This window comes from Macrotis lagotis, chromosome X, assembly GCF_037893015.1.
Source record: "Macrotis lagotis isolate mMagLag1 chromosome X, bilby.v1.9.chrom.fasta, whole genome shotgun sequence".
Lineage (NCBI taxonomy): Eukaryota > Metazoa > Chordata > Mammalia > Peramelemorphia > Peramelidae > Macrotis > Macrotis lagotis.
The window spans coordinates 305,241,284-305,252,695 of NC_133666.1; the positions used below are offsets into that span (position 1 = coordinate 305,241,284).

Genomic DNA, 11,412 nt, shown 5'->3' on the forward strand with positions numbered 1-11,412 from the left:
GGTTTGCCATTTCTTTCTCCAATTCATTTTTCAGATGAGGAGACTGAGACAGTGTTAAATGATTTTCCCAGGTTCACACAGTTAATAGTGTCTGGATTTCCTCTATCATTGAATCTCATATCAGAGAGACCCAAACTGCTCTTTTCATAGATCTCCACTCTATACTTATTCTATTTCCCTGGGACCCAGAACATATCTAGATAGCTCCATAGCTGGACTAACTTTATGAAACAAACTAGGTAAAGTCCTTAGGAAAAGTTTTCAGAGAATAGCAGGTCATTTTTCTCTCTCAGTAGATTCTTTTTTTTTTTTAGACTTTTTTTTTGCAAGGCAATGGGGTTAAGTGACCTGCCCAAGCCACACAGCTAGGTAATTATTAAGTGTCAGGCTGGATTTGAACTCAGGTACTCCTGACTCTAGGGCCTGTGCTTTAACCACTGCACCACCTAGCCGCCCCTCAGTAGATTCTTAAAAATGACTACCAGGTAAAGTGGAAAAATGCTAAATCTAGAGTCAAAGGACCTGAGTTCAAATTCCAAACCTGCTATCTCTGTGATCTTGGACAAGTCACTCAACTTGGCACCTCTGTTTCTTTTTTTTTAAGGTTTTTTCAAGGCAGTGGGGTTAAGTGGCTTGCCCAAGGCCACACAACTAGGTAAATATTAAGTGTCTCAGGCTGGATTTGAACCCAGGTACTCCTGACTCCAAGGCTGGTGCTCTATCCACTGAGTCACCTAGCCACCCTACACCTCTATTTCTTCTTTTTTTTTTAGATTTTTTCCAAGGCAATGGGGTTAAGTGACTTGCCCAAGGCCACACAGCTAGGTAATTGTTAAGTGTCTGAGGTCGGATTTGAACCCAGGTACTCCTGACTCCAAGGCTGGTGCTCTATTCACTGCGCCACTTAGCCACCCCTATTGCACCACCTAGCCGCCCCCTGTTTCTTCATTTGTAAAAAGATGAAACTGGACTAGAAGACTTCCTAGGTCCCTTCCAGTTATCATCCATGGAACTGGAGGACCCTAGTTGAGCAAGTCCAGACAACTCCTTTCCCTTAGGTGGCCCTTGGACTGGGTGACTTTTTCTTTTCAAGCTCTTCTCTCTTTGAAGGGGATGTGACTTTCTTTTCAATAACGGGCATGAAAAAATATCATTGCAAGGGAAAAAGGTAGATGTGCTTTGCTCTATTTGTGGTCTGGTCTTCTAACCAGCTCATTAATGTATTTCTTTTTTTTTTTTTAGGTTTTTTTTTTGCAAGGCAAATGGGGTTAAGTGGCTTGCCCAAGACCACACAGCTAGGTAATTATTAAGTGTCTGAGATTGGATTTGAACCCAGGTACTCCTGACTCCAAGGCCGGTGCTTTATCTACTACGCCACCTAGCTGCCCTTCATGATTGTATTTCTAGGGCTATCTCAGTTCTAGATTCTTTGCCCAATTTTTTTTTTTTATCTAGCAGGCATAGCTAAATTTATTCCTTGTTTATAAAAAACAGATCTATGTGGTTGCCACAGCAGCTGCCTGGGTCCTCTGAACAGATACTCCAGTGTGAGTCTTCACAAGATGATCCGTGAATTCCTGATAGGGAGACTTCGTGAACACAGTCTCCTTCCACAGGTCTGGGGTTAGATAGCTGTATGTTTTAGAGATGGCCTCAAAAGTAGCTTTAGCAAAGCTGCCCAGAGTTTCAGTACAGCCTCTAGCAGAAGTGTAGCAGTCATCAATTCCAGCCATCATTAGGAGCTTCTTAGGCACAGGAGCAGAAACAATGCCAGTACCTCTAGGGGCGGGGATCAGGCGCACCCCAACCGATCCACATCGCCCAGTGACCTTGCAGGGCACTGTGTGAGGCTTGCCAGTCTTGTTCCCCCAGTCGCCGCGTCTCACAGGAACGATGGAAAGCTTGGCCAGAATGACAGCACCACGAATTGCTGTGGCCACTTCCTTGGAATACTTGACACCCAGACCAACACGGCCATTGTAATCACCAATAGCCACAAAAGCCTTGAACCTGGTACGTTGTCCAGCTCTAGTTTGTTTCTGAACAGGCATGATCTTCAGAACCTCATCTTTCAATGAAGAAGAAATCTATGATCTCAGACTCCTTGATAGGAAGGGAGAAAAGAGAAATCTCTTCCAAAGACTTGATCTTCATGTCCTTGACGAGGCGGCCCAGCTTAGTGACAGGAACCCACTCCTTGTCTTCGGCCTTTCCTCCCCGGGCCCCGGGCCCCGCGGCCGTGGCCTCGACCACGGCCCCGGCCCCGGCCCCGGCCCCTGCCTCGGCCTCCGCTGCCGAAGCCGCCGCGGAGGCCGCCGCGAGCTCCGACGCCCGGGCCCGGGGCCTCCCGCTGCTCCTGCAGCACCGGCGTCGTCCTGCATTTGGTGTTCGCTGGAAGTAGAAGCTCTTTGCCCAATTTTTAACAGTCCAGTATCATTTCTCTCACTTCGCCCTAAAAGTTTTAAGGCATGACTTCTGATCCTTCTTTGGAACTCAACTTCACAAGATATCTCTTGCTCAGGAAAGGGTATTCTGCTCCCTCCTTAGCTAAGACAAAACATATCATTTTAATTTCTGTTGAGTCAACAGTTTTATCCCATTTCCTATCTTGAGAAACAAAGTCAACATCTAGAAATTATGATCCTAGAGATCACCAAATGCCCAATTATCTTCTTGTATATAGAGGTACAGCAGATAGAGTGTTGATCCTGGAATCAAATCTGACCTCAGCCTCCTTGCTTCCATTTCTTCATCTGCAAAATGAGCTGGAGAAGGAAATAACAAATTGGTCCAGTATCTTAGCCAAGGAAAACCCAAAGAGTTGGACATGACTGAAAAATAACTGAATAAATATCAAAAGCTAAGTGGTCCTAGCCGCCCTCAGTAGATTCTTAAAAATGACTACCAGGTAAAGTGGAAAAATGCTAAATCTAGAGTCAAAGGACCTGAGTTCAAATTCCAAACCTGCTATCTCTGTGATCTTGGACAAGTCACTCAACTTGGCACCTGTTTCTTTTTTTTTTTAAGGTTTTTTCAAGGCAGTGGGGTTAAGTGGCTTGCCCAAGGCTGCACAACTAGGTAAATATTAAGTGTCTCAGGCTGGATTTGAACCCAGGTACTCCTGACTCCAAGGCTGGTGCTCTATCCACTGAGTCACCTAGCCACCCTACCACCCTACACCTCTATTTCTTCTTTTTTTTTTTTAGATTTTTTTCAAGGCAATGGGGTTAAGTGGCTTGCCCAAGGCCACACAGCTAGGTAATTGTTAAGTGTCTGAGGTCGGATTTGAACCCAGGTACTCCTGACTCCAAGGCTGGTGCTCTATTCACTGCGCCACTTAGCCACCCCTATTGCACCACCTAGCCGCCCCCTGTTTCTTCATTTGTAAAAAGATGAAACTGGACTAGAAGACTTCCTAGTCCCTTCCAGTTATCATCCATGGAAATATCAGAACCAGAAAAGATCCCTGAAGTCATCTAGTGCAACTCCCTCCTTTGATAGATGAGGAAAGTAATGATCACATGACAAGTTAGTACAGGAGCTCTGGTCTTAGCCAGCATCTCCTGACTCCCAGTCCCTGGGATTTCTTCTAGACCCTGACTTTTCTCACCCTGAAGAGAAAGAGAATAACTTCGGAGAATGAAGATATGTGAGGCAGCCAGAAGCCAGCTTACTCTTTGTGATCCTTGAGAGAAGCATAATCACAACTGCTTCCCTAATTATAGGAAAATCAATTCTGGGAATTGAATTCTTATGAAGGTTTGGGTAAAGAGGCAAAGAGAAGAATCTTGTGGCTAGCATGTGTTCCTGGTTCAACAAATCCATGTACATGCATCTATGTACTAACCTGCTATTGGCTAGAAATGATATAAAGTGAAGGAAAATGTGACACTAAAGATTTTTTTAAAGAAATTGATCACTAATTTTATTTTTATCTTTTATTCATGTTATTTTATTTTTCCATGGTTACATGTAAAAATAACTTTTAACATTTGTTTTTAAAACTTTGAGTTCAAAATTCTCTCCCTACTTTCCCCATGCCCCCATTGAGAAAATAAACAATTTCATATAGGTTAAAAATGTGTAGTCATGTGAAATATTTTCATAATAGTCATATTGATACTATGGTTTTAAAAGATGATAGTGATAACTTTTCCCTTCTTTTTAGTAAGGAACTTTAAGAAGGTAGGTAATAGATGTGAGTATTCAGACAATAAAAGTAACAGTTAAAACTTAAGTAAGTTTATTTTATCTAATAATTTTATTTGTGCCTTTTCTGAGATCTGATGATATCTCTGTACTGCATCCTTATGAATTTTTTTATAAACACCAAATAAATAAGAAATTGGGGTATAGTATTACTGAGCATCCCTGTTATACATTCAGCTAGTGCCCCCTCTCTATTAATTTTTGAATTTCATTTAACGTCAGTTTGTTTCACCAAACATTTAAAAAGTGTTTGCTCTGAATTGGACACTGTTTGCTACAAAATTTAGATGAAACACAGTCTTGGCATCATGGAGCTTAACATATAAAACACAAACGCAGATAACTAAAATATATAATATTTCCTAACAAGTGCAATAGAGAGATTTGTGAAATAAGGATGTAGAAACTCATTACTAACCAGAAGGTTGAGAACTAAGCTTCATGAAGGAGTTGATTTTAGATTTTGTAGGATGGGTAGAAATTCCATAGACGAAGAAGGAAAGGGAAGACATTCTCAGTTATGAACAAAGACTCAGGGGTAGGTAAACAGTATATATGTTAAGAAACCAGAGATTTGGTCCAGTAGAAAGTGCTGCTTGGAGGAAAATAATATGATATTAGTATGGCATATGGGCTTCATATAGTGAAGGGTCATAAATACCAGGAAGTAGGGAGTCACTAAAGATTTTTGAGTGGGAGAATGGCATAATCATATTATGTATAAGAAAGATTATTTTGCCTTTGGTAGGAAGAATGGATTGGAGGAGAGAGAGGGAGCACTTGCTAGGTGGTTATTGCAGTGTTCTTTGTCCTTTGTATTGGAAGAGGACCAAATGATATAATGATGTCAAGATACAATATGTTGGACCATGGTTGGTCAATCCATTATAAGCTTGAAAAACAGTAAAGAATAAATAAAATAGTAAAAAAAGTAGGGGTGATGTCTTGATTGGCTCACTAATTGGATTTAAGTGAGATGGAGTGGCACAAAATTGTCAGCTTGACTCTCTCCCAGAAGAATCAAAATCCAGTGACAAGACAAAAGTCAGGATGACTGGTGAAGATCTAGGATACAGTGGATAATAGCATTTTTTATGTCTGACCAAACTTTAAGTGCTTTGCAGCACTTGATTCCTTGAACTTCATGGTCCATTGGAACAAATTGTTCTCATCTGTCCATTCTGCTGGAGGGAAATATTTACATACTTGAGGTAGATTAGTTGAAAAAGGCCCAAGTGACCATGTTGGTCAGTTTGATTTGAACAAAAAATCCCCTCTACAATCTATCTGTAGATCTATTGCCTTAAGATATAAAGTGAGAAAGAACCCACTACTTCCTAAGGAATTCTATAATAAACATAATTGTTTGTGACACTAAACACTTGGTTGGTCAATGTGGTCTTCTTTGATTCTGAAGGACTAGCAGTAGTAGTAGTAGTAGTAGTAGTAGTAGTAGTAGTAGTGTTTAAGGATAGTTTTTTTTAGGTTTCAATCACTTTTTTTAAGGAAGATTTTATTTATTTTTTTATTTATACATTACTCAAATATTCTTGTTTAAGAGTAAACATAATACCCCCTCCCCCACAAAAATATAAAACCCCATGAGAAATGAAGTAAAAGAAAGACAAAAAAATGTGTTTAGTCTGTGTTCTGATGCCATCAGCTTTGTCTCAGGCAGATCACTTTCTTTATCATAAGTCCATCATAGAAGTTACTTCCATATTTTGCCACAGTTGCTGTTGCTAATTGTAATTCCCTCCATCCAATCCTCCCCTCTACCATCTATTATATTTTCTCTCTCCTTTCACTCTGTCCCTCTTCAAAAATATGCTGCAGGGCAGCCAAGGGGTGCAAGAATAATTCTAATTAAGACATTTTTCTAATATGAAAGCCTAAATTTGTTTCTTTGTAATATCTATTCACTGTTCTGACTTCTGTCTTTTGGTATTCTAAGAGTTATTCTATTAATACCATGGAGGTGGCTCCCCCTTTTCTCACACTTTTTTTTTTGGTGGGGTAAAGGGGATTAAGTGACTTGCCCAAAGTCATACAGTTAGTAAATAACTAGTGTCCAAGATTGGATTTGAATTCAGGTCCTCCTGACTCCATGACCAGTACTCTATCCACTGTGCAATCTAGGTACCTCACCCCCTCCTCTTCCTTTAACTCATCTCTTTGAGTTGATCAATGGAGGTGAAGCATAACCTGGGATGATGTGGGAAGTTCAGGAACTCTAAGTGCTCATAGCTAAGTTTTTGATCAAAAAGATCAATCCTCTTTGGGTAAAGCTAACTGCTTCCACAATAGGAGCTGCTCTGCAAGACCCAGTGCTTATTCCTTCACTGACTTGGAGATATGGAAGGGGATGGAGGAAGCAGAAAGAGACCAAGTTTCTAGGGCAATTTCATTTAGTCTTAACAACATAAAGTTACTCGTTTTCAACTCATCAAATGTGGACAGTTTTAGTAGCTAGGAAGATGAGAGAAGGTGTACTTGATTGGGTGATGCTTTTGATTGAGGGAGAGAGAACCTTTTTCTATTCTGGGAAATTGTCAGCATTCTGAGGCTGGTGCTGTTCTGTTTCTCTTTAGAATGTAGGACTGCTCAACTTCCAGGCTGAATATGATACTAGAATGCTTCTTGGTTATAGTGAAATGGGCAACCAGCCAATGAGACACCATTCCTCAACTCACAATATATGCTGCCTGATATTATTATTCTTTGAGAAAGCTAGGGACTATCTTCTGGTTATGCATAATGGAAGGGTCTTTCCATTATTCACAACTTGCGCAGGTATCCTGACTGTTTCTGGAAACTCATTGTTTCTTTCTCCTCACTTGAAAGTCTTAAGGGAGAGAGGGTTGGAAAAAGAGAGAGAAACAGAGATAAGAGAGGGAGGAAAAGACAGAGAAAGACAAGCAGAGAAAGACAAAGACAGACAGAGAGAGAGAGAGAGAGAGAGAGACAGAGAGAGACAGAGTCTCAGAGACTGACAGAGAGACAGAGGGACAGAGGCAGAGAATTTTTCTCCTATTCATTCCTTTTGTATGTATAAGCAGTTCAATCTCACTGACCAACAAAAAGATTTTCTATCACTAAACAATTTTCCTTAATAAGGAAAGTCAAAGTACCTGCTGCACATATGCTGAAATTGGGCAAGGGTCCCTCCACTACACATGCACAGAGTCAGGTTCTCTAAACCCTCACATGGATTGAATACAAGCAGAGCACAATGTGTAGACTTTGAGAACTGGGCCCCCAACCATAAGACCAGTACAACATGTTGAGAGCCATTTAGGAATGGGAGAGGCTATCTTAGTAGAGAACTTTATGAAAAGTTTGTGTGGAAAAAGTTGCAAGGACATTTATAGGGAGCTCTATTAACAGACACTCTGATGGCTATAATAGACTGCTAATTTTTCTGAACAATCAATCAGCAACCATTTACTAAGTACTTCATATAAACTGGCCTCAGACACTAGCTGTATGACTTCTAGGCAAGTAACTTAACCCTTTTGCCTGTAAAATGAGCTGAAGAAGGAAATGTTAAACCACTCCAGTATCTTTGCCCCAATCCCCCCTCCCTACCTCCTTGGGATCAGGTAGAGTTGAACATAATTGAAAAAGACTAAACAACATGTACCTATTATTTTACTAGGCAATGGGGATTCAAAGACAAAAATGAAACCATCTTTCTGGGGAGACAATATCCACGTAGTTTAATTACTAGGTAGTGCTGGCAAGCAAGGTATGCTGAGTAGTCATTCATCCATGGAACTAGAGGACCCTAGTTGAGCAAGTCTAGACAACTACTTTCATTTAGGTGTCCCTTAGACCTGGTGACTTTCTCTTTTCAAGCTCTTCATTCTTTGAAGGGGATGTCACTTACTTTTCAATAATGGGCATAATTTCGGTTCTAGATTCTTTGCCCAATTTTTAACAGTCCAGTATCATTTCCCTCCCTTTGCCCTAAAAGTTTTAAGCCATGGCTTCTGATCCTTCTTTGGAACTCAACTTCACAAGATATCCCTTGCTCAGGAAATCGTATTCTGCTCCTCCCTTCTTCCTCTCCCTCCTTTGCTCAGATAAAACATATCATTTTAATTTCTGTTGATTCAACAGTTTTATCCAATTTACTATCTTGAGAAACAAAGTAAACATCTAGAACAAAGGTCAATACTAACCAAGTCCAGAATGAAGCAGGAAATTTGAACTAAGTAAATAAACCTATACAGTTAACTCTCCAGAGAAGTGAAAAGGGAGAAGGAAGGCGTCCCAACCATCTCTGGTTCTCACCAGCTCTGGATTACAGCTCTGGATTAGCAGTATATACATATATATATTGCCCAGAAATTAGCTTGAATCATTTTCACTATTTATTTCAAGGCTTATGGAAACCTCACATGATTTCCTATCTAATATCCATGACCCTGCACTGGTGTCTCCTTTTCTTAGTGACATTTTCGCCCTCTTTTTTTTTTTTTTAGATTTTTGCAAGGCAATGAGGTTAAGTGGCTTGCCCAAGGTCACTCAGCTAGGTAATTATTAAGTGTCTGAGGGCCAGTGCTCTATCCACAGTGCCACCTAGCTGCCCCTTCCCTCTTTTTTTAACTACTTGTTTAACTACTTTTTTTATTAAAGATTTTATTTATTTTGAATTTTACAATGTTTCCTCTAATCTTACTTCCCTCCCCCACCAGAAGGCAATTTGCCAGTCTTTACATTGTTTCCATGGTATACATTGATCCAAATTGAGTGTAATGAGAGAGAAATCATATCCTTAAGGAAGAAACATAAAGTATAACAGATAGCAAGATCAGACAATAAGATAGCAGTTTTTTTTCCCTAAATTTAAGGTGTCTAACTCCACAGTTGTTTCTCTGGATACAGACAGTATTCTCCATTGCAGACAGCCCCAAATTGTCCCTGATTGTTGCACTAATGGAATGAGCGAGTCCATGAAGGTTGATCATTGCCCCTATGTTACTGTTAGGGTGTACAGTTTAATTACTTTTTTAAAACCATTTTTTAAACTACTTTTTTTGTCAGCAGTTCTTTGAGTAATTTGTCCCCAAGTCAAGTCTTAAATCCTCTTGCAGTTCAGGGAAGGCTATGGTCAAACACAAGAACCTTTGGGGGAGAAGGCACTGGCATCTGGGGTCAGGGAAAAAACCTCATGTAGAAGGTAGCATTTAAACCATAAGTTTAGTGGTGGTAGAGTGGGGGTTGGGGAATTGATATACTGACTAGAGAATGCTATCTTTCCAACTCGATGGGGCAACTTGCAAAGTCAGACTTCTAGGGTTGGCACTATTATTATGCTTTCAATGTGAAGATCCAGATCAGATGGCCCACCATCTGATGGCCCACTAATGTCATTCATCTAGTAATATAGAGCCTGTGAAGATGGTTGATAAAAGTGGAGAAACAACCAGAGGAGATCTTCAAAGCATGGCCACATTGTAGTCAGTTGGGTCTATTTTTCCAGTGTATGGGCCTGGGTATCTAGCCCTATGGTTCTGGTAGCATTATTTCTCAAAGGGAGATCCATGTTTGACTCTTCTTTAAAGTTGGGATCAGAGAAGTTGGGTCAAAGATATCTTCTGTGTTTCTGTCACAATAGGAGTGCAAGTCCAAAGTTCTTTAGAGGGGAGAGTCTATATATAACCAGCTAAAATGGGGAAGACCACCATTTTCAAGTGGGGCAATAGACAGAACAGATGTCTGCATATGTGGAAGGAACCCTGGTAGAGACTCTGGAAAAAAGTTGGACTTGAAGAAGCCATTAGAATTTTTTTCTGATGAAGTCCAACTACCATAAGGGGCTAAACAAATACTCAGTTTCCTTCAAAATAAAATAGAGATCTATGCTTGCCACATTGTATTTCATGAACCTGGGTGTTCAAAATTTTATGAATAGAGGTTCAGTGAGTATCAGTGGATGTTAGAAATAATTTACCTACCTCAGAAATTTGCTCTGAGGAAAGTATTTTATAAACCTTACAGCAGTACATAAATATTAGCTACGGCAATTGAAATTATGTAGTTTTCAAAAATATTTTTTATATGCAGACTTTTTCATTCCTCTATCCTGACTTCCAGTCTTGTATCTCTATCTGTTGAACTAGATATCCCATAGGTATCTTAACTTCAACATGTTCAAAACTCATCTTTCCCCCTAAGTCTTTCTCCTTTCCTAACGTTCTCATTACTGTGGAGGGTTCGTTCATCTTTCCAGTCACTCAGACTGTTAAAGGTCCTAATCACCTCATACCTAGAAAATATAGTCCTCGGTTGCTCTCCCTACTCAAGTTTCTCTTCACTCTAGTCCATCCTCCAATTATCTGCTGAAGTGATCTTTCTAAAGGATAGGTCCAACCATGTCACTCCCCTATTCAATAAATACTAGTGACTCCTTATTACCTTCTAGAATCAAATATAAAGTCCTTTGTTTGGCTTTTAAAGCCCTTTGTAACCTGAAATGACCCCTTTTTTCCCTTTCCAGTCTTCTTATACCTTAATATGTTCCATGTACTCTATAATCTGGTGATAAGAGCAGCTAGGTGGTGCAGTGGGTAGAGCACTGACTTTAGAGTCAGAAGATTGGGAGTTTGAATCCGATCTCAGATACTTGCCACTTACTAGCTGTGTAATCTTGGACAAGTCACTTAATCCTGATTGCCTTGCATCCAGAACAATCTCCAATTATCCTGATTCATTGCTGTCCACTGGACCCAGATGACTCTGGAGGAGAAAAAGAGGTTGGTGATCTCAAATTCAATTCAAGTACTTGTCATGGCAGCACCTGCTGGATGTCATGGTCTTCTTTGAGAATGAAGGACAAACATCATCATCAATCTGGTGACATTAGTATCTCGCTGTTCCTTACACAATAAACTTCATCTTCCAACTCCAGGCATTTTCACTAATGATCCCTCATGCCTGGAACTCTTATTTTTCTCCTATCTCCTGGCTTCACTGGCTTCTTCCAAATCTCAGTTAAAGTTTCACCTTCTACAATCCATTAATTAGAAAATGATTGAATAAATTGACAAATTGGGGTGTATGAATCTTATGGAAGGCTTTTAAGAATGTAACTTGAAAGAGGACAACAAAAAGATAAAAATTGCAACAAAATAAATTTGCTAGGAATTCTATAACAAATTCTGTTCTCTATCTATGATAATGAAACTATCATTTTTT

General features: G+C 40.0%; 1 pseudogene; it reads right to left on the reverse strand.

The window, feature by feature from the left end:
* Positions 1 to 1,496: 1,496 nt before the first annotated feature.
* Positions 1,497 to 2,381, reverse strand: LOC141500925 (small ribosomal subunit protein uS5 pseudogene; annotated as a pseudogene).
* Between the last annotated feature and the right edge of the window lie 9,031 nt (positions 2,382 to 11,412).